The sequence below is a fragment of the Mauremys mutica genome, chromosome 21 (assembly GCF_020497125.1).
Source record: "Mauremys mutica isolate MM-2020 ecotype Southern chromosome 21, ASM2049712v1, whole genome shotgun sequence".
NCBI classification, from domain to species: domain Eukaryota; kingdom Metazoa; phylum Chordata; order Testudines; family Geoemydidae; genus Mauremys; species Mauremys mutica.
In genome coordinates this window covers 5,572,753-5,599,433 of record NC_059092.1, presented here as the reverse complement: position 1 = coordinate 5,599,433, position 26,681 = coordinate 5,572,753, and the positions used below count along the sequence as shown (strand labels likewise).

Here is a 26,681-nt window from a genome sequence, read left to right as displayed (position 1 = left end):
ACCCATTGGGAGTAACTGAATTTTGTGAGGGTCATTCTGTCCCATGCAAGCATTGTAGTAAAGTGGTCATTAAGAGGTTAACTGGGTTGCTCAGAGTATTCTGAGTTGGTGCTATGCTCCCTACAGACTTACTTCCACTTTACTACAAGTATAACTTTTGCTCACTTAGTGAGGTCTGAGAAACAGAAGTGCACTTGGCCAGTTCTATCAATGTTAAGTCCAGAAGTAAAGCATGGGTGCCTCTCCCACAAATAAATGGGACATCACTGGACTCAACCTTTTAACATAGTTCTATTTTCTTTCTTAGCACTACTGGGAAGCTCTATCTCGTGAAAGCAGCAGTTCAGGACGTAATATTACATACACTGTTGGGCAAGTTATTGTTGTATATTATTCACACTGCAGCAGGCCCAAGAGGACCCCAATGGAATCAGGACGCCATTGTTCTAGGAGCTGTACAAACATTAGCAGGAGGATGTGCCTGACCCAAAGAGCTTACAGTCTAATAGGCTTGCCAAACAAAGGGCAGGAAGGGAATCAGAGACAGAAAGAAGTGACATGACTTGGCCCAAGGTCACTTAGCTGGTCAATGGGGGAGCCAGGAATAAACCCAAGGTTTCCTGAGTGCCAATGTCAAAGTCCGAATGTCCTACCCACTAGACCGATGCTGTGCAGACACCAGTGGAAGAGTACTGCCCTTGGGGGTGATGGTTCTAGGGTGACACTACAAAATGTTGTCTTCATGCATGAGATACTGATGGGCATCCCCAACCAACTGGATTATCTCGTTAGAAGTCAGTTCTGTCATGCCTTGTATCACTCAGCTCTTTCTGACTGCAGGTATGCCTACACTGCTATTTTTAGCAAGCTGGCTTGATCAAAGCTAGCTTGGTTCTGTCTACACATGCTGCAATCACCACACCTGACTGCAGCATAAACATACCCGAAGGAACGGGGAACTACATATGAATTCATGAAGAGCTGGATTCTTCTCTCAGTTACATTAGTGTATGTTTGGTGAAAACTCCCTGGACTTCAACTACTATCTGGCTAACATGGAGTTATCTTGAATCTATATCAGTCACAGTGAAAATAGAATTGGGCCCTAAAACAATATTAATATGAAGAACTAGATGTTTTATTGCTTAAACCCATTCTGGCTGGAGAAGTAATGCATGATTATCTTTTACTAGCTGTATTGCCAAAGGACCAAAAGACCCCACTCAGGATAAGAGCCCCAGTGGTCTAGGTGACGTACAAATGCACAAGCAGATTGCTTGTCTTTGGTTCCTCTGGGTCTTCTGTAAAATCTGGGATGGATTCCTCCATAACTTCCTCTGCTTTGGTTATTCCAAAAACCCAGATAGGACTAAGGAGAGAACTCTTTCTTGGAATTTAAATCTGATATGCCGTACAGGGCAGAGGGTGACTGCACATAAACTTTTTAAGCTGTTGGTTCCCAACAGTGGGTGAAGACCTGATTAACATGACTGACAGCAATGCAGAAGGCAACAGCTGCACAAGGAAATAGCTATGCAATCATACTGATATGGCTAGACAATAGCCCAATACATTTTAATCTTCAGGGTCGTCTTAGGCACCCCTCCCTCCACCCCACAGCCGCACCTGCATGGCCAGAGCACTGTGTCTACGGGAAAGCTAACCAGAAGAGCAGAGTAGTTGTTGGCATATTAACGTTACGTGAGCCCTTCTTGCAGCCGAGGGCCTCCAAACCACATTTTTTCCCCAACTCCCATGTACGTCTGCTGCAAGGATATTAAAAGAAATACATTTTAGAACATCTGCAGGGAAGGGATAAAACTTGCAGAAGATGATAGAAAGCGGAGAAGCAGTAAAAACCCAGGAGTGTCAGAGTTAATGATGATATGTGAGTAATCCAGTTATAAAGGCGCTGTCAGTGGGAAGGGAGTGCAAATATAATAAAACACAGCTGTATGACGTACACTCCAGTGGAATTTTTATTAGATGGTTTATGTGCACTCTAAGTATACCTGACTGCAATGCAAATTCCCACAGCCTTGCATTTGGGAGGAAAAAAGTTTCCATGGGTCCCCGTATCCAACTGATCTAGTCCAATTGTTTGGTATGGCACGGATGTTTTGTTTGGCTGGTTAGAGCGTCAGGTTCATTTGTGTGAGAGGTTTCTGTTGAGTCAGCTCTAATCTGGGACCTTGGGGACATCTCTCATTCTTCTGGGTGCTTCCCCAGAGCCCATTCCTGCCAGGGTGGCCCCTGTCCTCCCCCGTGACCCTTCTAATCCCTACAGGTCTGCCCACACTGTGGAATGAAGGCAAAAGGTAGAGAGGAGGGGGAAATTAGGAAATTGGGAGAGGCTGCTATCCCAGGTGCCTCAAAAGCAAATGTTTGCAATGACCTCCACCCTCTCACAGGAAGCTAAGGAGTCTCACGTGGTTTGTCCCATATTCTGCTTTGTTATTTTTGAAATCAAACCAGAGGGTAGCCCATGCTGGGAGAACACTCAGGTAACTCATGAGTATATTGTGTGCGGTCTTGAGTTCTTGTAACAACCATCCCTCTAAGGGTCATCAGCAGAATTCAAACCCAGGACCTTCAGCATTGATCTCTACAACTTCAGCTACAGAAGCACCTCATTTAGCAGCTAGCAGTAGCAGTCTGTTATTCTTTGTGTGACCCAGACTCTAGAAAGGGACACAGCACACTGTATTAGCATAGGTTACATTCGCAAAGCTGATGGTCCCACAGCCCGTGTTTTAAGCCAGCTCACCCCTATACAATTGCCTTGTCTATAACAGGTGTTCTCAACCAGGGCCCAGGGCCCCCTGGGGAAGCCATGAGCAGGTTTCAGGGGCTCCGCCAAGCAGGGCTGATATTAGAGTTGCTGGGGCCCAGGGCAGAAAGCCGAAGCCCCACCACCTGGGGCTGAAACACAGGGCCCTGAGCCCCACCACCTGGGGCTGAAGCCAAAACCTAAGCAATTTAGCTTTGCAGGGCCCCTGTGGTGTGGGGCCCCAGGCAATTGCCCTGCTTGCCCTGGCTTTTATATGCAGAAAAAATTGTTGTGCCACAGGTGGGTGGTGGAGTTTTTATAGCATGTTGGGGGTGGGGGTGGCTCAGAAAGAAAAAGGTTGAGAACCCCTCATCTATAGCAGCCTCCTGCTGCTGTTCATAGGGACCTACCCTGTGGTTCTCTCATACATTGAGCAGGCAACAGCATCTCACAAGCATCTCCAGGGGTGAACTGGTGGCCTTTATAGCATTGATTCCAGAATCAGTGGGGGAATGTGTCATTTTATAGATGGCAATTTTACTAAGCGCTCATAAATACCTTTGCTTATCTACCTCCTGGATCTCACCCTCCCTTCAGCAGAGAACTAGTCTCCTACAGACAGAAAATTAGGATTTAATTACATCCCCATCCAGCTCTTGGAAAAAAAATAGGGTAGGACGGTGGGGGAGGTAGCAATGAAATCAAAACGCCAGAGGCTTCACCAATACCTGGGGTTTCCCTGAACAAAGATCCCATGCTGATGAGTGTCAGACGAGGACACGGACAGGTACGAGCAGCAATCCTTCACCCCACCAGCAGCAGATGCCCCCCAAACTGCAGAACTAATGGTCTCCAGCAGTAAACATTTCAAAAGCGTCTAAGTGACCTAGGAGCCCAAATCTCATTGACTCTCAATGGGCCTAAAGCTCTTACATATCGTTTTTGCATTTTTTTTTACCAATATATTTATATTAGTACAACCTGTAGTGTGAATGAAGTTGTATTTGGTATGAATGCTATTATGGCAGCATCGTTCACTCTCCTTCCTGTATGGGAGTACACTACACAGGCTAAGCACAGTTGTGCCAGTATTACTGCATCCACAATAGGGGGTTGTTGTGCCTCAACTACACCTGTCTGGTAAACGGGGTGTATAGTGTGTGTATAGACAAAACTGTGAAGTGGCCAAGTCACTTTTGAAAATGGGAGTTGGGCTCCAAGTCATTGTCTATACCTGGAAGAGGCATAGTATGTTGTCTAGAAGCACGTGTAACTTAAGCGCCCTTGTGGCCAAGATGGAGTCTGCTCTGCATGCAGCTCTGGCCAAGAGAAGGCGCACGCAAGAATACAGCATAGGCTGACCAGGTGCCTGGTTTTCGACCGGAACACCCACTAGAAAAGGGATCCCGGCGGCTCCAATCAGCACCACTGATCGGGCCGTTGACTGTCCGATTGGCCGCGCCATGCAGCAGGGCTGACAGGCTCCTTGCTAGCCTCTGCGCCGCACGGCTCCCAGGAAGCAGCTGGCATGCCTCCAATCCGGCTCCTACACGCAGGGGCAGCCAGGGGGCTCCACACACTGCCCCCACCCCAAGCACCGCCCCCGCAGCTACCATGCACTGGGAACCATAGCCCACAGGAGCTGTGGGGGCAGCGCCTGCAGACGAGGCAGCACACAGAGCTGCCCAGCCGCACCTACGTGTAGGAGCTGGAGGGGGGGACGACATGCCGCTGCTTCCAGGAGCTGCTTGAGGTAAGCGACGTCCGGAGCCTGCACCTGAGCCTCCCACACCCATGCCCCAACCCCCTATCCCAGCCCTGATCCCCCTCCTGCCCTCTGAACCCCTCAATTCCAGCCCGGAGCACCCTCCTGCACCCCAAACCTCTCATCCCCAGCCCCACTCCAGAGTCCGCACCCCCAACCAGAGCCCTCACCCATTCCCACACCCTCACCCCTTGAGCCAGCCTGGTGAAAATGAGCAAGTGAGGCAGGGTGGGGAGAGCGAGTGACAGAGGGAGAGGCGACAGGGCTTCTGAGATGCGGCAGGGCCCGGGGGTTCGGTTTTGTGTGAGTAGAAAGTTGGCAACCCTACTGCAGCAGTGAAAGTCCCCTCCACCCCAGGGGCACCTGTTCCAACCCCGCATTCCCCCCAGAGCGAACACACCCACCACGGAAGAGTACAACGATCACAGGAAAGGGAAATATTTACTTACAGAGGGATGAAAGGAGAAAACCAACCGGGGGAAAGATGGGGGAGTGGCAAAACAGGGCTGCATCCAAGCCAAGGCCCCACAGGCCCCGTGGGAGCACAGCCTGGAAGGGACGACACTGAGCCAGGTGTCTGCACGCAGAGTTCAGGAGTCCCGGGCAAGGTTCCAGTCCAGTGGCGAGTCTCGGGTGCCCTTGGCCATCTTTGGCGCTAGTGAACTTCTCCCAGCAAACCCCTCTGGGGCCGTCTGCTGCCGCTCTCTGCAGAGCCCCACCGAGCGACCACCTCCCCCTCATTCCCAATGCCAAGTCACAAGCCTCAGTACTCACCGCCCCATGCAGCTCTGGGCAGCAGGGATACTGGGCCCAGCTCTGTCGATTCCTCCCTGGCACTGCCTCTCCTGGCTCCTGTCCTGGGAGGCTCTTGGCTGCTGCACTCTGAGGGCCTCCTTGCTGCAGCTCCAGACACGCACCCTGTGGCTCTCCCCTCTCGCTGCTCCCCCCCCACCCCAGCACTTCCTCTTTCTAGAACAATCAGCACCCCCCCCCGAAAGAGGTTTAAAGGGGCCATGCTCTCTAAACCCCACAGGGGTTACATGGGGAACAAAAATCACATATAGCTATGCTGGCAACCCCCCCATGTAGACGCAACTACGTCAAAAGTAGAGTGCCAGCAGAACTCCTCCTTCCTTCTATCAGCATAGGGGGCTACGCCGCCATAGGTTCTGTAGTGTAGACGCAGCCTAATATACTCTGCTGTCTAAGCAAACAGAGTGGACGTGCTATACTGGCAAAGCTGTGCTCTGTACTGGGAAACTCAAACCACTCCTATGAGCAAGGCAAGCTAGCCCAGTAATTGCCGGTATAACTGTCTCTACATGAGGGGTTTTTGCCAGCACAGCTCTTTCAGTCAGGGATCAACCCTCGTCTGTGTAAACCGAAGTCTGCAGTGTGGATATAGCCTGAGTCACTCAAATGCTTTTGAAAATGTCACCCCTCAGCCTCCATCTCCACGCTGTAGACCAGTAACCCAACAAAACAGCTGAACTATCACCCTGTCTCCCAAATCCATATGGTCTTTTACACTTGCAAAAGATTGTGGGCTCTGGTGTGTGGCGAGACGATGTTATGATCCAGTGATAATGATCTAGTGGGGCTGAAATGGGGCCTGCCCCCCTGGAATCAGGACCATGAGGTTGATGATTACAGCAGACCCAAATCCTGCATTCCTTTCACACCTAAGAGTCCTGCTGAGGTGAATGGGAGTTTTTGGATGCTCAAGAAATGCAAGTGTGGGGTCAGTACATTAGTGACTTGCCACTCCTGTGAGCCGAGTGCACTGCACACAGATTCTTCCGTTCCAGCTCTGACTTTCACAGTGTGAAAAGCAGGGATTCCACGCTGCTTAATTCAATCTGGCAGATAATTTTGGTGAAAGGCATTGATTTTTCTCCCCTTTTCTCATCCATCAATTTCCCCAGATAAGAGGCCTGTGGCTCAGTCCCTACTGGTGACGGATGCCCTATAATTGCTTCGAGTGGATTATCACCCAGACATCTAGCAAGCATTTACAGTGCTGCCGCCGTAGTCAGAAACAGTGTCTCACCAAGTAAAGGGACTCAGAGGAAGAGGAGGAGACAGCTGTTTCCGTTGCCTCTCAGTTCTTTTTTTAAATTCTAACTTAAGCACATTTTATAAATAAATGTTTTTATTTATATTGCAGTAGCACCCAGTGGCCCCAACTCAGATCAGGGTCCTAGTGTGCTGGGTGCTGCACAAACCCTGGGGAAGAGTCTGTCTCTGCTCCATGCAATTTGGAGTCTCCAGGTGCTACCTGAAGTCAAATAATAATTTACACATGTGCAGAGCGCAAAGGAGGGATAAAATGCTGCCGTGCTGATCTGGTAGCATTACACACCCATTCTGCAGAGGTGTAAGTAGCTGCACACGACACAGAGAATCAGCACCCCAGAGTTTAAAACCACCACGATTCTTGTCAACAGCAAAACATGGCTTCCTCGCAAAATTCCACAAAGGACAGCTCCCTCCCACCCACCTCTCTGGCATGACTCTTAAACCAAGAGCTTGCCTGGGCCAACAGTTACACCCAGACTACACCTGCCACTGGTTACCAAGACACCCTATCCTATGCTAGCAACATGCCCAGTGGGCTGTGTGAAATGAGTCTGGCAGGTCTCAGCCCAGTGCTCAATGGACAGGTGCTTTCACTGCCATTATACTTGGCGCTAACTGGCCCCCTTCCCGGCTATCAAAGCAGAGAGGCCAAGGACTGACCTCCCCCCCTCCACACACACACTTTACTGGTGGTCTCTTCTGGTCAGGCGTGAGGCATACTGGCCGGGGGAAATGATCCTGGCCCCATTGTCTGGTGCCCTGTACTCCAGTGCTAGATTCACACAAGGATTCCTGCACCAAAATACATCCCTGAAGTTAATGGAATTACAACCAGAGATGTATTTGGCTCTTCGAGTCTCATTCAAGAAGCCAGCTCATTTCTACCTTTCTCAGACATTCTGGCCCATTGTGCACCAAGAAAACAATTACAGTTCTATAAAAAGAGAGAAAATGCATTTACAGCCTCAAAGAGACAGAAATCAGACATTTTCCTTCCTAGAATTTTCTTTTCCATGCTGGTGCCAGCCCTGGTGGACAGGCCTGAGTCTATTCCATGCATTGAATAGTGGCTGAACTGCATCATACAGAACCCTGTCTCCAAATGCATAATCCCTTTACATGACCGGGAACTATCTTCACATGCCAGTGGTCACCAACCAGTCGATTGTGATCATCTGGTCGATTCTAGAGGATCTCCCAGTCGATCGCGATCTCTGGCTGTGCAGTGTGACTGCCGCTAAGGCAGACTCCCTGCCTACCCCAGCCCCACGCTGCTCCCAGAAGTGGCAAGCACAAGCCTGCGGCCCCGGGTCTCCCTCCATGGGTGCTCCTGCATGCAAGCACTGCCCCCACAGCTCCCATTGGCTGAGAGAGCTGCGGGGGCCGTGCTGGCAGAGGGGGCCAGCATGCAGCCACATCCCTCTCCAGGGGCCACAGAGGCGCGTTCGCTGCACCCGCTGCCGACTGGGAGCCGCCGGAGGTAAATGCTGCCCAGCCAGAGGTCGCACCCCAACCCCCATCCCTGAGCGCCCTCCCAGAGCCAGCACCCCATATCCCCTCCTGCACCCCAACCCCCTGCTCCCTCCCAGAGCCAGCACCCCATATCCCCTCCTGCACCCCAACCCCCTGCTCCCTCCCAGAGCCAGCACCCCATATCCCCTCCTGCACCCCAAACCCCTGCCCCCTCCCAGAGCCAGCACCCCATATCCCCTCCTGCACCCCAACCCCCAGCCCTGCCCCCCCTCCCAGAGCCAGCACCGTGTACCCCCTCCTGCACCCCAACCCCCTGCCCCCTCCCATAGCCAGCACCGTGTACCCCCTCCTGCACCCCAACCCCCTGCCCCAGCCCTGCCCCCCTCCCAGAGCCAGCACTGTGTACCCCCTCCTGCACCCCAAACCCCTGCCCCCCTCCCAGAGCCAGCACCCCATATCCCCTCCTGCACCCCAACCCCCAGCCCTGCCCCCCCTCCCAGAGCCAGCACCATGTACCCCCTCCTGCACCCCAACCCCCTGCCCCCCTCCCAGAGCCAGCACCGTGTACCCCCTCCTGCACCCCAACCCCCTGCCCCAGCCCTGCCCCCCTCCCAGAGCCAGCACTGTGTACCCCCTCCTGCACCCCAAACCCCTGCCCCCTCCCAGAGCCAGCACCCCATATCCCCTCCTGCACCCCAACCCCCTGCCCCCTCCCAGAGCCAGCACCCCATATCCCCTCCTGCACCCCAACCCCCTGCCCCAGCCCTGCCCCCTCCCAGAGCCAGCACTGTGTATCCCCTCCTGCACCCCAACCCCCTGCCGCAGCCCTGCCCCCTCCCAGAGCCAGCACTGTGTACCCCCTCCTGCACCCCAAACCGCTGCCCCAGCCCTGCCCCCCCTCCCAGAGCCAGCACCATGTACCCCCTCCTGCACCTCAACCCCCTGCCCCAGCCCTGCCCCCCTCCCAGAGCCAGCACTGTGTACCCCCTCCTGCACCCCAACCCCCTGCTCCAGCCCGGAGCCCCCTCTGCACCCACACTCCCTCCTAGAGCTTGCACCCCAACCCCCTGCCCCAGGCTCAGCCCAGAGTCTCCTCCCACACTGTGAACTCCTCAGACCCAGCCCAGAACCCGCACCCCCTCCCAAACCCCAACCCAGTGAGGGTGAGGGACAGAGCAACGGAGAGGGGCGGGGAATGGAGTGAGAGGGGCGGGGCCTCAGGGAAGGGGCAGGGTAGATCCTGGGTTGCCTTTAGATTCAAAAAGTGATCTTGGGCGTAAAAAGTTTGGAGATCACTGTCACATGCAAAGCTCCTAAAATGTTTGCTACCGTATCTACAAACTTCAGCCCTCTGCCACTTTCTAATCAATTATAACCATAAAGGTCAATTTTGCCTTGAAACAATTTTAATCTAATGTAGTGTTTAAGCTCAAAGCCTTCTCTGCTACCTTCAAAAACAATGTGCAATTTTAATTACAGCAAATGAAAATTGTAAATTAGACACTGTCAGGCACATGCTTAGATCATCTGTGGAGCTGCACCAATTTACGCCAGCTAAGGATCTGGCCCTGTATGTCTGTATTGACTTGTCTAACAAAGGGTTATTGGGCCAAGAGATGCCAAGTGCCCTCAATCGCAGTTGAAGGTTGCTTATCCTCTCTCAAGCCAGGCCTGTTATATACACAAAAACTGATTAAAAAATGCACAGGAAAGGGAGCAAATGTTCTCAAAATAAAATAAGAACAGTTGGGTAAAATACCAAGAAATGTGCAAATACTGAACAGGGAGGAAGGGGACTTTGGATTTGGTAGCATACATGCGCAGGATGACTCCACAGGGCTTGTGCAACTGGGAGATAATGTGCTTTACAGGTCATTGGCTTTTGAGCACTGTGTTATCTCACCGCAACATACACCTTGCTGTGTCTTTCTGCTCACTTATAGCCGATACGCAGGCTATAATATGGCTTATCATTAGCCAGAGGATGACAATTACCATTTAAGATTAAACTTTCCCCCCCCCAGCCAAGTCTATCCACAAGGCCACTTTGCCCAAGAAAAGATTTGCATGTGCAGAACAAATCTGTACACTAACTGGTTATCTGCTTGCCCCAATGATGTATAATTTAGAAGAAAAGCCTTGTGTACTGTGCATAGATATTGCATGGAGCTTGTCTGAGATCAGAGGACCAGCTACACTTGGATGAGTAGCCTTAGACAATGTCTAAGGCAGATACATCATGGTCTTCTACAGGGGCAGAGTCCAGCCTTGGTGGCACAGCCACAGGATCTCAGGCCTGCCTCTCCCCACCTCTGCAGTCCTCCCCAATCCTCTTTCCACTGCTCCATCCTCTCTCACTCTTCTTTCCCTTCCTTTTCTCCGCCCTCCTCTCCTCCCCACATTCTCTCAGTTTCAGTATAGCTCCCAGCAGTAATGCCAATAGCCCAAGAGCCTTAGGCATCACAATGTGTGATTTCCAAACAATTGCTGACTAAGGCTATTGCTACACTACAGAGCTTACAGCCTAGTGCAGACACTCAGCTGACAGGAGTGAGCGCTCCCATCATCTTAATTACTCCAGGCCCAAGCGCAGCAGTAGCTATATCAGTGGGAGAAGCTCTCCCGCCAACATAGCGCTGTCCACACTGATGCTTAAGTTGGTGTAACTTACATTGCTATGGGGAGTGGCTTATTCACACCTCTGAGTGACATAACATACCAATTTAAGCTGTAGTGGGTACAAAGTTTGTTTCATGATGGTAATGGGGGTTTTATAATGTGTCCATCCTTTCCTCACCCTCCCCACCCATCATGATGGGCTGCAGAAATTGGGACTCAATTTAGCAAAGCACTTAAGCAGGTGCTTCATTTTAAAGCCGTGTTTCAGACAATGGGTTATACTTAAGTGCTTTGGATTCAGAAGTGTTTAGAATCACATGAGACTCTAGAGATGCTGGGAAGGGATTTGGGGAGGTGATACAATGAAAGGAGCAGCACAATGCAGGAGTCTGCTGGAACTGAATTGTCATTAGGGTAGGCAGGGTCCTTGTTTGGCAGGGAACGGAATTGTCTTGCTCTCTGCAAATATCAAGAAGATTTAAACTATTAGCCACAATATTTTACACTAAATGCCACAACAACCCAAAAAGAGACTTAACCATTGACCACCCCAATAAAGCTTAAAGGCTGAATAATAACTATTTCTGTAGCTCTGTTAAACATTTATGAGATTCCCTTAGAGCAAGGAATTTAGCCTCTGAACATAAACGTGATAATATACAGTGGCTCTGACTCTTGAGGTCAGAGGTCAGCAGTTTAAATCTCCTGTCCTGCAGTTTGTCAAATCCCATTTACCCAATCTGGCTCAGCGTGAGGATACTGACGACATAAATCTTTCAAAAAATGCCTTCTGATCTTTCACCTACAGTAGATTAAAAATAGCCCAGAGCAAGAGTGTTAGCATTTTGTCATCACAATTTCTCTGTCAAATATGATAGATAACCAACCAAAAGAAAGAAAGAGCCCAGAGATCAGATAATGAAAAAAGGCTGAATTATACCCACAAAAGCCAGGAACTTCAGTCATGGTGGAAATCCCCATTTAGCTTACCCCACTGACCCCAGGTATCGCAGCATGGGACCTGTACCAAGAGCCCTCCAATCCTCTAATATTTAGACACTTTGGTCTTATTTTTATCTTGATGTACAGTATGTATGTAAATCTCATTGAAGGCCTGGGGGACTCAGGACTCCTGGATTCTGTTCCTGACTTTGCTGTTGCCTTCTTGAGGGACCTTGGCCATAGGGTTTTACCTCATTTATTTATTTTTAAGGGAGGCTGCTAAATTGGGGCACCCATCATGAAACAAATTCAGCTGGATTCTGGGGGCACTCAACACTTGTGAAAGCCAGCCCCAAAAATCTGGCTGCGTGCTTTCCCGTAAAATAGTCTAGTAATACTTATCTACTCCCTTCCCCGACCATCAAAGGGATCGTCAGGGTTAAAGTCCTTCAGGATGCCCAGAGATAGGTTGTCATTGCTGTGGTATCTAGGCACCTCCTCCAGTCTTCAAAAAGCTCTCACTGCTAAAGACCATAAGCTGCATCATCAGTGACCTTTCCTCACACAAGAAACCCAGACTGAGGCTAACACTGGCAATTCCTGTCCAGTCCTGAGCTAGTCTAAGAAGATTCAGAGATGGGATTGGTTAAGATCATACCTGAACTACCTTGAGTCACTAGCAGAACTGGTTGGGAAATTTTTCATGAAACAGATTTTCATCAGAAAATGCCAGTTAATTGAAACTGAAACTTGGTGGTCAGAGCTCTCAGCTAGATGTGGGAGATCCAGGTTCCAGTCTGCAATCTCCCCAGTTCAGACCAAGGACTCAAACCTGAGTCTACCACCTCTGAGATGAATGTCCTAACCATCGGGTAATTGGCTATTCTGGGGTGGGGGACTCCCAGTGGCTATAGAGTCAGTCTTGCTCATTAGCTCACTGATATACTGTATAATTTATACAAAGTGGAACAGCTTCTCCAGGAGCTAGTGAGACTCAGGAGGACAGAAGGTGACTCTATAGCCAGTTAAGGCACTCACCTGGGATGCTGTAGGCTTAAAGTCTTTGCACCAATCACTAACACTGGGACGTAAAACCTCCCAAGAAGATTTCCGCCCCTACTTATAATAATTAACTTTGACGACTCAAACCAGGAAAGGAGTGCTGTAGCTTGGCCTCAATTATCCCAACACCATGGTCTAAAACAGTGGCTCTCAAACTGGGGGTCGGGACCCCTCAGGGGATCGCGAGGTTATTACATGGGGGGGTTGCGAGCTGTCAGCCTCCACCCCAAACCCTGCTTTGCCTCCAGCATTTATAATGGTGTTAAATATATAAAAAAGGTGTTTTTAATGTATAAGGGGGGGGTAGCACTCAGAGGCTTGCTGTGAAAGAGGTCACCACTACAAAAGTCTGAGAACCCCTGATCTAAAAGATGCCCTCTGCACTGTCTACCTACACCAGCCAGAGCAGCATAGGTTTTATCTGAGTAGCTTATACTACCAAAGCCACTGCTTCCATATCTGCTCGGAATGATGCACACTTTCCTGGCAGCTTGCAGAGAACGTAACATCTGTCTACCAGACACCTTTATGACATTCTACCTCTCGGAATAGTGGGCTAAGATTTAAAGAGTAATCATGTTAAATCTTGTTGAGGCGCTAAATAAACTGCACCAAAAAGGTACAGGCTTGCCAGCAACCATCGCCAGCCCCTGTCCTCTGCAGACTGAATATGACGACGACCCAGGTATTTCCCAAAATGTAAACCATCCAATAGAAACAGCTACAAACTCATCTTGGCAGCCCTGTCAGACATCTTGGGAATTCTGCTGCACCACCTGCACCCCCAGGAAGCAGCTCAGATTAGAGGAAGAGAAAGGGAGGCCATGAAGACTTCGCTGGAAACCTTTGAGAGGCTGGGACTTTACCTTCCTTTTGAAATAATCCTGCCCCCCTCCTCCACTTTTTTGGAGTGGCTGCTGACCTCAGGCAGGCCCACCTCTGCTCCTCTCATTAGCTCCAGGAAGGAATAATAAGATGCATGTTTTATAAATCAGCATTTCTTCCAAATATTGTCACTTACATTCAGAAAGGGGCAAATCCTGACGCTTTTATTAAGGACCCGCATCTTACCCACGGAAGCCCGAGGCATGCAAACTGCCCCACTGAAATCCATGCAGATACTCCACATTAACATTAGCAGGAGAGCAGAATTTGGTCCAGAACGTTATTCAGCACCGATAACTTAAGCTATTTAAAGCTATTTATATGCCAGGCATCAGCGGAGATCACAGCCCCACTGTGCTAGATGCTGTATGCACTTTCCCTACCCTGGAGAGGTTACAATCTAAATAGACAGGACAGACACAGCCAGGATTACTATCCCCATTTTTCCCCAAGGTGGGCACAGAGACATGAAATGACTTGACCAAGGTCACCCAGAAAGTCTTTGGCACAGCCAAGAACTGAACCCAGCTCTCATGACACCCAGTCCATTGCCTTAACCACAAGACCATCTTACCACCCAGGTGGACATACTTAATACACCTAAGTCCATACCTGCTTGTGGGTAAGAGAGATGGGGAGAAACATGCTGATCTTGCATGAAATTAAATTAGAGAAGGAAAGACAAGCCTAGAGAGTTCAACTGTTGTTAGGAAACAAACTAGATGCATTGTAATATGAGAAAGCTGTTTGGATAATGCCTGTGTTCTTTGAAAGCCCCTCAATGAAAGGAATTTATCAGCTTTTCCTCTTTCCTCTCATTCTGGGGCTTGAATCAAGTATTTCTCAATGTTGCATTATCTCTAAACACCTCTGGTGGTTGTGGGAGTTGTTTTCACATCAGGGGGCTGGGTGTAGCTTCAATATAAAATGTTTATTGGTCAATCTTGCTAGGATTTTTTTTTTAAATCATTCAACCCATTATCCCAATCTGATTTCCAGGCCAATCAGCAGCGCACGTGCACCTCTGAGTTTTAATTACCCCTTCAGAGAAGCTCCTGGCTTTAAGAGAGGTTTCAGCGCTGATGTTAGAGATCAGCTGGGTTAATGCCCGTCTCCACAGAGACAATGGACACATTGCATTTGACCCTAGGATGGGAGAGGATGAATCACGGGAGGAAACACTTCCCCCCACATCTCCCACTGTGCAATTGGTTTTAAATGTATCACATATACTTTGTAGGCACACTAAAGTTAGACCCAAAGCTAAGGGTGTTGTTTATTAACTCCCCAAAGCAAGCTTGGATTCTGAGAGTCATACTGACAGGTTATAAAAGATTTTCCCCTTGTGATGAATCTTTTTTCCCCCTTCATGTTTGAAATGAGTCATCACTTAGCCACACTAACATCTAGTGTGGGGTTAGAGCTAGGAAAGTGACTAGGTAAAAAATGACAAGTGTGTGGTTCTTGCGTTTATTCCCTCTATGAGCCAGATTCTACAATCCTTATTCCGCCCTTTGTAGTCAATGGGAGTTTTGTCCATGAGTCAGAACTGAGTAAGGACCAGGGAATCTGACCCAGTCTTTTTCAGATTGCACCAGTTTTTCAAGGCAAATTATTGTTTTGATGGGACTCTGCCTGGGACCAGACAGCTGGGCTCTGACTGCGTCTTTTGTCATCTTCATCAGTAACAATTTCACCCTTAGGAATTAGTTGACAATTTTCGTAGTGCTCAAGAAAGAATAGAATCCAACGTGCTTTCCCCTAAATGCACAGGCCAGCTCTCCCTGTGGAGTAGGAAATGTGAGCAGATCTGACTCAAGGACACACGTATGTCTAGTATTTGTGTTTATGTTTTTCCCTTGGCTTTTGTAATGCTTCACGGAGCAGTTCACAGGGCTGAAATAATGTGGTCCTCTCATCATCTTCTAATGTGGTCATCTCATTTCAGTTCCTGTATGGGTAGAAATACCATAGGAAGAGTAGTCCATGTAACTTCAGCCCCATAAACGGCCCTGAGGGAGGGAAAAAGGCCATGAAAAACAAACACCAGCACCAGGATATTTGGGTTTGTTCAGATTTAACTGAACACTGAACTGCCCTTTCCCTCTGAGCTCCCACAGCTTTGTGCAGAAGCCCAGTGCCAAGTCCTACAGGCTCCCTTCGTCTGAGATAATCACAATGCAGCTTTCAGCCTGTTTGGCTTTGCAGTGTTTTCTGGCTCACACTGCCTTGTACAAAACTGTCTGTCATAGAGGAAGCTGTAATATCACATGCGGCGGTGGTGAGAGAGAACACATGAAAGGAAGGTACAGCTGCTAAACTTCACACCAGAACCAAATCCAAATGGAGACGGAGCAGATGCTTCAAGCCAGCCACAGAAGCATCATCAAACAGAGAATGAAAAATGAAATCAAGAGAGACCCAGGCTCTTGAGAAGTATATCAAACAACCTTTGTAACCTTGTTGATTATTTAAATTAGGGTAGCACTCTCACAATCGAGATTGGAGCCCATTGTGCTAGGTGCTGTACAGAGCACCAAAGAGTTCACAAACTAAACAGACAAGATGGACAAAGAGCGGGAAGGGGAAGGGAAAGTGGTTTGCCCAAGATGACCCAGCAGATCAGTGGCAAAGCCAGGAATAGAACCCAGGAGTCCGGTGGCCAAGTCCAGTGCCCTACCTATTGCACCTCAGCTTAGTTGCCAGCCCATCACAATAGCCCTCATGTGCACTCTTAGCCAGCGCACCCATTGTTCACAAGCACTCATCAGCTCTGCCAACTTCTCTCTACATTCATAATATGTCGTTCCATTAGCACCTAGCACAGCACTGTTAGGACAGCAACAGCCAGGGGCGGCTCTAGGGATTTTGCCGCCCCAAGCACGCTGCCTCTGGCGGTTTGCCTGCAGAGGATCCGCGGGTCCCGTGGCTTCGGCGGACCCGCTGCAGGCATGCCTGCGGGAGGCAGCCTGCCTGCCACCCCCATGGCTTGCCGCCCCAAGCACGCGCTTGGCGTGCTGGGGCCTGGAGCCACCCCTGGCAACAGTGCCTGCCTCATCACCCCACCAGTTTCCTTTCTCCAAGGCCCAACAAGTCAAGTGGAGCTGGGATTGTTCCCTCTTTCAGCTCCCCATTACAAATCAGTGGTTCAAGTCCCTGCCTTCTCAGCCACTCCGCCCCAAATAGAACCCTACTCCCTTTTGCTCCTCAAAATCCCCAGCAGGTTTTCCTCACATCAGTCCTTTCTGTCACTGCTCCCTTCTCAACAGGAGGTCAGCATGACAGATATTTGCCCCCATATCAATATCCCAGAGCTTGAGTCTCTATTATCCTGCACACTGGGCAGTCACTGACTGACACCAGAGCAAAGCAGTTGCTATATGCTACCAGATCAGAATGGTATCGTTTTACACCCACTGTGCATGGGTATAGATAACTGCACAAGATGCATGGAGGAAGCAGAGTCAGGCCCAAAGTCTTTAGGCCCAGAGATATACTCATAGAGTAGAATGCCTAAAAATACTATTTTCTCCCTCCTCTGCCACAACATTTACTCCGTACTCCCTGCAACGCTCGGCAAGAACAACATGAAAACTAGAAGTGAACCCAAACTGCTGAGCATACCTGTAATTCCAGCCGATACAGTCTCCTCTTTGGCTCTTTCCCTTCTCCACAGGCATGCAGGACACCTTAGAGCAAAGGCACTGATCAGCTCAGGCCCTGTACCCCAACACGAGCAATGAAACAAAGCACCAAAGCCGGATGATTGGCTCCTGGAAAGTTCCTCCGCCCTTTTCACTGCTGACCTGGTTTGTTTCTTACAAGAAGCTGAAATTCTGGGGAGCCAGCCCCCTGAGCTACTGTTATCTGGCAGGAATCACCAAAGCATGTTTTCCACTCATTGTCATAGGTCATGACTTACAGCTGCTGTGGAAGGTCTGGGCCTTTCTTCCTTCTACCTTTCCCATAGCAGCCTTGATTGCAAATTGAAAAATCCTGTAGCAAAGTACTCCCCTCTCGGGGGCTGAGTGTCTGTCGCCTCCGTGAGCTCTCGCAGTGTAAGAATTCCACAGTTGTTGGTTAGCTGTCTATCTCAATTACATCAGCGATTAGAGAAATGTTGAGCGGTTCAGGCTGCAGGGCAGGGAACAGGTGACCTACTGTTCCTTTTGGTAAACATATGCCTGGAGTGCTAATTGCATAGGCCATGTGTGCAGTGAGCCATGGTGTCGTTTCTGGGCCTCAGCAACCCAAGACCCATGTGAAAAGTAAAATGCCTCAAATAAGCAATCAGATGTGAGTGGGAAAAGCTGACTGGAGTTTAGCATCAAGCGGCCCCTTTTGTTAGTCTGTCCCAAGCATGAGATCAGATGGGGTGCGTTTATGCCCCATCTACACCAGTGGTTTTCAAACTTTTTTTCTGGGGCCCTGTTGAAGAAAATTGTTGATGCCCGTGACCCAACGGAGCTGGGGATGAGAGGTTTGGGGGTGTGGGAGAGGGCTAGGGCTGGGAATGAGGGGTTCAGGGTATGGGAGGGGGCTTTGGGCTGGGGCAGGGAGTTGGCATGCAGGAGGAGGTCAGGTCTCTGGGCTGGAGCCAGGGATGAGGAGTTTGGGGTGCAGGAGGGGCTCCAGGTTTGGGGGGGCTCAGGGCTGGGATGTGGGTGGGGGTCAAGGCTCTGGGGTGGGGCCAGGGATGAGGGGTTTGGGGTGCAGGAAGAGATTCCAGGTTTGGGGGGGGATCAGGGGATGGGGCTGGGGCACAGACTTACTTCCAGTGGCTCCCTGTCAGCAGCACAGCGGGGGTGCTAAGGGAGGCATCCCACCTGTCCTAGGACTGTGGGGCAGGGCCGTAGTGGGGATGCTCCAGCCAGCACAGAGAGCTCTGCAGCTGCAGTCCCAGCAGAGGCTGACAGCTTGACCCTGGCCAGGGTTGAGTTCTCATCCCTGCCCCCGTGGCCCTGACGGAGCTCTCAGTCCTCCCCTGCTCCAGCCAGGGCCATGGGGGGAGGAGGTGAGAGCAGGGCCGTGGCCTGTGTTTTTCACATGGTGCAATACTCTGAAATTTCCCACCCCCTCATAGACCTGGGAGCTAGGAGCCCTGACTAAGCCAGTTGTACAAACACAGCCTGGCCAGCCTAAGAACCTCGTTAGAACGCACACCTGGTTTGACAATCAAGCCCTAACTATTTCTGTGTGGGCACAAATGTCTGTGTAGAGTCACTCTGGTTACAAACCTGGGACCTGATCTGAGGAACCATTTAAGCACATTCTTAACTTTAAGCATGTGAGTAGTTCCATTGCCTTCAAATGGGAATACTCTCTCAGGCTTAACATTAAGCATATGCTTAAGTGCTTTTCTGGGTGAGGGCCTTGATGATAATCTATGGAGTATACAGACAAGTTTTGGACCAACTTCTGTTGGTGAGAGAGACCACCAGAAGTTGGTCCAATAAAAGATATTACCTCGTCCACCGTGTCTCTCTATAGCCATGTTGGCCCCAGGATATTAACAACACTGCATATAGAGTAGGCAGGTCTTTAATGTAGTATCCTGGAGACCCAAGGATAGTGTCCAGACGCACTCATGCATGTCAGTCTGATAAGACCTAACCACACAGGCTGCACGCGTCAAGGGAGACAGGGTGTAGTAAGTGGATGTGCCAGGGATACTGCTTATCTGACTGAGAACAAATGAAAATTCATCCCAACAAAGGACTCAGTGCTGTAGAGATAAGAGCAAGCGTGGCCTTTTAGGCTGGACACTAAGAGTTGAGGCCCTCTGGAATATACTTAGGCAGCCTAAAATAAAAATTCGACGTGGACTATTAAGAGATTACATGGCTTGATTCTGAGGCGCAGTCTAACTGCTAGTGTACTAAAAAATCCCACCATCTCCGCACTAACTTTTCATGAGATGTTTAAATAAATTGATCCACAAATTTAGGCTTGGGGGAGGCGAAACACCCACAAAGCAGAGGAGGTTTACAAATTCAGTTATAAACAGACATGTTTGCCTGAATCTCAAGCAGAACAGTTTTATGCCAATGCATAGTTGACCCAGGAGATGAAAGTGACTTGTATTAGCTGGGCTGGAATACAGCCGCTCTGAACATTTTTGACAGAATACGTGAACAAAATTTGGAGTGGGGTGGAGGTAATAACTGGAGATATACCAATCTCCTAGAACTGGAAGGGACCTTGAAAGGTCATCAAGTCCAGCCCCCTGCCTTCACTAGCAGGACCAATTTTTGCCCCAGATCCCTAAGTGGCCTCCTCAAGGATTGAACTCACAACCCTGGGTTTAGCAGGCCAATGCTCAAACCACTGAGCAATCTAAACACATTGTTTCAACTTTCTTGTTTTGTTTCCATAAGTAAAATATTAATGTTAACATTTTATATTTAATATTTCACTATAATATAAATGTCTAAACAAAATCAACCGACTACTGAAATGAAATTTTTTTACCTTCTCAAGATGAAATTATTTGACACTACCCAAATAAAATATTTAAATGGTCCCAAATTGAAATGTTTCCAAATTTTCATTCCATGGGAAATTTCAGCTTGTCATTCTGATTTGGAATGATTTTTTTCCCCCATTTTGGAATGTCCCATGGAACCAACATTTTGGTTTCCAACCAGCAACAGGCTAGACTACCCTGTTGGGTAGCTCAGTGGTTTGAGCATTGGCCTGCTAAACCCAAGGTTGTGAATTCAATCCTTCAAGGGAGCATTTAGGGATCTGGGCAAAAGTCTGTTTGGGGATTGGTCCTGCTTTGAGCGGGGGGTTGGACTAGATAACCTCCTGAGTCCCTTCCAACCCTAATCTATAATTCTAGATCAGCTGATGCCTCAGTAGATGGGAAGAAAGAAAGGTCCTTCCAGGCACACATATGAATCTACTGTTTCCCAGCACACATCTGGTGGAAACCACTATTTCGCCTCTTAAATTTTTGGAGCAGTTTTGAAAGGTGCTGAGCAACCTCAACCCTTACTGGTTTAAATAGGAATTGAGGGCAGACACCTAGCACCTTATATGATTCGTTTAATGCTTTATTATCTAATCACAGCCTGCATTTGGCTCTGTTTCTGGGTGTTTGTTGAAAAAAAATCTGTAGGGCACTGCCAAGCTGTGGCTACTGTAATTGGAAAAGGGCCCTTGATTCTTTGCAGGGGCAGGAAAGCACAGAGCTTCTTGTAGGTGAGCAATTTGTCATTGGAGGCAGCATCAGAAAAGCAGGTGACACTGCTGACCACTTGTGAGCATTGCACAGGAAAGCAATTACTGAAAGAAAACTGCACCTACAGAAGATGAGATGGCATGGTTCCTTTGGCTAGCTGGGGAGTTCTATGCAGGGACCCTAGGAAGAGATGAAAAGGAAAATATGGAACCTTAGGGACTGGAGGGTCTTGTTTTCTAACAAACCAATCTTTTTTTCTCCTTTCAAAAGAAGAAGATCCATTCAAAATAACACTGATACCCAGTGCGTACAGGGGCAGAGCCTGATCTCACGGCACTAGTGTAAACTTAATAGGCCTCCTCCTTCTCGAACTCCCACTGGCTTTGTTCTAGTGGGACTCGCTAGCATTACTGCTGATTCACAACGGCATCAGAGAAGAATCATGTCTCAGGCTCATGAAGTTCATGGGGTTTCAATAAGATGTGGTTCAGGTCTATGTGGGTCCAGCTGGGCACTCCTTTCATTTTGGTGGTGAGCACTTTGCTGTACTACTCTCCAACAAGAGGGCCCATTGTGTGTTACGTTAAATCAACCATCACTCCCATCTTACAGATGGGGAAACAGCAACAGATGGGAAAATTCTGCACTCATACCAGTTAAATCCCAAGTGGCTCCTGATTTGCACCAGCATAGCTGAGAACAGAATTTGGACCTCAGACAGGTTAAAGACTGCACAGATCCATGCACAGATCACTAGGGCTATGCTCTCTCCCCACCAAAGAGTAAGGTGGATTGTTATTTAAAATCCCAGATCTAGGAAGCCATTTGAAATGAATAAAAGCATCTGTAACGCCTGTCACAGTGGCAAACCAAGGGAACAAAGCAGCTAGCAGAGGTGTGATGCACACAGAATGCCAGCTGTCTGCATATCACAAACCCCTTTGCACTCTGTTTATCACCAGCCTTTGGAGCATTGGGCAAGACTCAACCGCCATGACCGGGATGGGTACGTACCCCATTGGTTTCCTGGACACTGGTGGACTAGGCATTTCCTGCCTTCTACATTGCTAAGCAGGGACAGGCCCTTGTAAAAAACAAAAAAATAATTAAAAAAAAATGCAATGGACTCTGAGAGCACCTGGCTGGTGAGCATGTGCAGAGCAGGAAAAGGTTTGTTCCGCCTCTTTTTCTGTTTGCTGGGCAGCAAGGGATATGCTTCACAATGGGCAGGAAGCCAACTGCCCTGGGTCACTGGTAAATCTTGCATGGATAAGCACCACTGGTACCTCCAGGGCTGGAGTCAATCACTGTCCCTGTGGCCAGGGACTGCTGTCTCCTAGAGTCCTGTGGGTGCACATCACCCCTGAGGGAGTGGAGGAGGAGCAGTGGGTGCAGTAGATTGGAAGAGGTGGGGGAGTTCGCATTACTATGCGGCCAAGGAAGAGGGGAGCACCACTACTGAAGTCAGAGAGGAGAGGGAGCTGCACCCTTTCCATTAACCCTGGGAGAGGCAATGGGGCCGAGGCACCCTGGAGTGAGATGCAATGGCCTGAGGAGCTGTGCTATCCAGTGGAGAGGGCAGCCCATGCACTTCTCCTCTGTGCGCCAGGGTGGGTTGGCTCCATATTGTTCCCCACAAACTCTATGCTGCAGTCTGGCCCTTAACCTAGGCAATGCTCAGGGCGTGGCCTGCACAGCTCGAGATGTGGGCTGACCTGATAAAGGGGGCAGCTGATAGAGACGGCCTCTAGCTCTGGCAAAGAGACTGTCTACATGGCTGGTATCACTGCAGTTGCCAGAGCTGAAAATAGCCCTCAACACACAAAGCCCCTGGCTCTGGTTCTCTGAGCGCTCCCACTGTCTGAGATGCAGCTGCTCCAGCTCCCAGGCTGCAGTCCAGCCATGACACCCAGCAGGTGCATGTTCAATCAGTGGCAGTGTGTGGATTTACCAAGGAAATGGCTCATCTCACAAGGTCCTGGGCACTTGGGAGCAGGAGCAAGCCTTTAAGTTGTGACAGTCTCCCGAGTTCCCTCCCTGCAGTTATGGCTCCATGCAAAGATAGCTTTGGTTACTGGTTGGGAGGGTTCAGAGCTCACCTCTGTACCTCAGGCCTGGCCCCAGGGGTATTCTGAACGTGAGTGAGATGCTGGCTCATGTAGAATGAGGGAACTGAAATATGGCTCAGGAATTGCAGGCTCAACACCACTCTGTGGGGAGTGCAACATCACAGTGCTGGTTGTGGGTTCACGGACACACCACTCCCCTGCCCTGATGGAGAGTAAAGGGGTAAGGGAGGTGGGTGAGGGAAGGGCCGGTCCCTCTCTTACTTTCACCAGTGAAAAGAGTGGATGAGAAAGTGTCTGCAGCATGTGCAGGGACTCGGGGAGAAGCAAGGCAGGGCTGCCTGGTAGGAAGGAGCTTTGCTATTAGTGAGTCAGTACATTCTAGGCATCTCTCCCCCTCTCCAGGCAAGACCGCGGAGAGGTGAGGAGTCATTTGAATTAATTACTGGTCTAATTTCTCTGTGGAGGCCTCAGACACTGTCAATCCTTTTCCTTGGCTTCCCCTTTCACTCTGGCAGGTTGGTTCCTTTGCAGCGGTTGTTCCCTGCCAGCGCTTGCTGCTTTAGTGATTCAGAGGTTTCCTCTACTCTGCTCTCACCTCTCTCTCTCCCTTCCCCTGGAGAGCAGCCTGGAGGTGTTAATAGCACATTCTCCTGTGGGGCTGCCCTACTGAGTCCATAGCCGAGACCTGCTAGGGCAGCGATGCCTTGCTCATCACCATGACCTGGCCAAGCCACAAGGTTGTACCTGGTTTTCCTGTGTAAAGGAACCTGCTGGGTTTGTGGCAGCAGGTCCAGAGGGCAGAGCAAGGGAGATGGGAGTCTCGCCGTCCAGGCACGCTGTGACCTTCATCATTCTAGAGTCTGAACACTGTGCAATTACCTCACTGCATACCTTTGAGATGGGTTTGCATTACCACCCCTCTTTTACAGTCAGTGAACTAAGGCACAGAGAGATTAACGGGACCAGCCCAGGTTACACAGTAAGCCTGTGGCAGAGATACAAGTACTGTACAATCCAGATCTTCTGAGCCCCAGTCCAAGGACCCTCCCCTCTCTCTAAGATCCTGGGGGCTCTATTCCCAGCTCCTGGCTCACTATTGGGTTTGTCACTGAACCTCTCTGTGCCTCAGCTTACCCATTCGCTAGGTGGATAAAAAACTATTTCCTTTCCAAGCACTGAGACTGATGGCTGGCAGGGCCTGCTAAGGCACTGACTGCCATGATATTGTTGCTGTACTAAGTTTTTTAGCTGGTGGCTATGAGGGCACCCTATGACAGCAGAATTCCCCTCACCCTGCTTAATAATGATTCCAAATGGATCTAGCAACACCTAGGAGTGTCAGGGAAAGGAACCATCTCAAGTGGCTTTAAGCCCACCTAATGAGCTGAAAATGGTTCAGCAGCAACTGAGTGAAATGCTCTCATGTAGGGTAGCAGCGAGAGCATCTCACTCTAGTCCTGCACTGGTAGGTATGGCAGATAGCAGACTTCAAGCCAAACACCCTCCAGTCTTTTCGACTGGATCCCCAGCTAGCACATGCTCGCTCACCTGCTGGTAACCATATGTTTCACTTGTTCAAAAACAACCTCTCTCCAGTTCTGAGTAACTGAGAAAGGGAAGAAGATGCTGATTGCTTTTCTAGCTCCCACCCAGAAAGCTCCACAAGAGCAGACAAGGCCTGAACTAACACCCATGATTTCAGTGGGCTTTGGATCAGCCCATGGTCACTAGCAGTATGGCTGGCACCTGTGCTCATAGCTTCTTATGCACATGTGTGGCTACCAGCCCTGAGGCTTTCTGACTGCTAGGAGCTCTCTCCCTGCTCAGCCCCTCCTCCTCTGAATTTACAGACTGATTTTGAGAAAAACCTTTGTTTTGCCAGTGTTTGTTCCAGGCCTTGTTTGCAACCCATATAGCCCTTGCTTTACCGGGAGGTGCACAGATTTCCTGACTTATTTGCACTTCTGTTCAATGATATGAGAACTCACATTTTATAAAGCCCCTACAACAGTATTGCCAACCCCAAATGTTCAAAAATCATGAGTCAGGCTCACCAAAAAGCATAAGATTGGATTTAAAATAATGAGATTATGTAAAAATAAGAGATTGTTATTTGCCTCCTGCTTTTTGAGCCTTTATTGTGCTCTACGGTCATATTTTGAAGCTTTCTCAACAGCCACAAGGGCTAGAAACTTACTTTTTCTTTAAGGATGAAGGCTGATAGCATCACATCTCCACTTGACTCCAGGAGCTGGGGCTTTAAGGGAAAACAATAACTGTCATAAGACTCATGACAAAATCATAGCAACACTGCTACAATAAATAAAGACTAGCAGCACTGACTCCAGGCAGCAGCCCCAGACACTGAATATAGATGCCTTTAATTTGGAGAAGGTCCTGAGCTTGTGATACATTTGGTCTGACATTCTGAGGTGCTGGATACCCACAGGCTAGTGCCAGCTGAGATCAATGAGAGATGGATGGGCTCAGCACCTCCTGACAGTCAGGCTCAAGGTTTCTCAAGTTGGACACACCCAAATCAGTCCCCACTTTTGAAAATTGCAGCCCACATGCCTTTCTTTTTCCAAGCCCCAGAGCTAAAAGGAATCAGTTGTCCCTTCCTTTCCATCACTTGACAGCCTCTCTGTGCTTGGGTACAAATTGCACTAAAGAACCCCACCTGTTACCTAGTGAAACATAGAACATCAGCCTCTTTCATTTCCCCAGCAATAAGATGTTTGCATTTGCTGTTTTACATATCCAGGCGAAAGGCATGGGGTTCAGTTATCAGGGGGGTTGTTTCCCACAGCTGTTGTGAACAAACCTAAAAATTCAAAGCAAACCTCTGTCGTTTCTCATGCTTTCCAATGAAACAATGGCTATTCCCTCAGCATCTGCCCCCCATGCAAGGTATTCCCCTTAAACATGGCTAACGTTCATCAGAAAGGTTTGTAAAACCTGGTGAATCTATCAGATTGAACTAGGCCATGATTTGGGTTCTTATGAAAACCAGGTAACTTTCTTCTGCTAGGCTTGGGGCTTTATTGCTATGGCAGTTTTACTTAAGTCTTCATGGAACGGGCCAAATTCTGTTCTCATGGCCTGATTCAAGGCCTACTGAAGGCACTGGCAAGGTTCCCATAGAGTTCAGGGTGCTGCAGATGAAGCCCTAAGTGAGTTATTTTGAAAGCTACCTGTTTTCTTGCCTAGGACTCAGCAGGAAAGTGTTTTGTGGGGAGGGCTTTCTGAGGGCCACTATCTTCCCCCAGAGCAGAGGCTGACTGGTGCACAGATGGGACTGGGACAACTTCCCATTAGGCTCTGGAGAAGCCATCTAGCAGAGCTCAAAGCTGCTCCTTCCCGTCAAACAAGAGCAGAGTTTGCAGCTCCCAAGTGGATGCTGGCATCTGACCCAACTCCTGCTTTTTTTTTTTTTTTAAACTAGACCTGGTGTATTCACTGAGGTCACAGCATTAGCACAGGAGTGTAACTGTCACCATGGAAACTGGTATCTGCTTGATGTCTTGTTTTGAAGGAGCTGAGAAGCAGCTTGTGCTCAGGGGGAGAGACCTCCCGCGAGCGTGCGGTTCCCATCATTAGAGCGTTTACCTCTCCAGTGTCTCAATTACATGTCCTGCTTTCTAGCCTTGCCCTATTATCGGAGCACCGTACTCTCTAAACGCACCAGCTGCTCTTGTTTCCCAGAATCACTCAGACCCATTTACTACCCCCCCCTTCTTTGTTATTGGTTTAAGATCACACCAGAGATGGGCCCAAGCCAAGTCCCCTGAATCCAACCCACCTCTCCTGGGATCCAAAGATGTGAATGTC

At 49.3% G+C, this 26,681-nt stretch overlaps 1 long non-coding RNA gene across 3 annotated transcripts in view; it reads right to left on the bottom strand.

The window, feature by feature from the left end:
* The window catches only part of LOC123354359, a 35,274-nt gene extending 9,909 nt beyond the window's left edge, over nucleotides 1-25,365 (bottom strand). Inside the window, exons 1-3 of one of the 3 annotated variants that reach the window (XR_006574738.1) lie at nucleotides 25,263-25,365; nucleotides 25,048-25,107; nucleotides 14,523-15,607 (exon numbers count right to left, since the gene is read on the bottom strand). This is a non-coding gene — a long non-coding RNA (uncharacterized LOC123354359). Of the gene's footprint in view, nucleotides 1-14,522; nucleotides 15,608-17,219; nucleotides 17,708-25,047; nucleotides 25,151-25,262 lie in introns of those variants that run through there. The other 2 variants (XR_006574740.1, XR_006574739.1) reach the window with 2 other exon arrangements.
* Nucleotides 25,366-26,681: the final 1,316 nt, after the last annotated feature.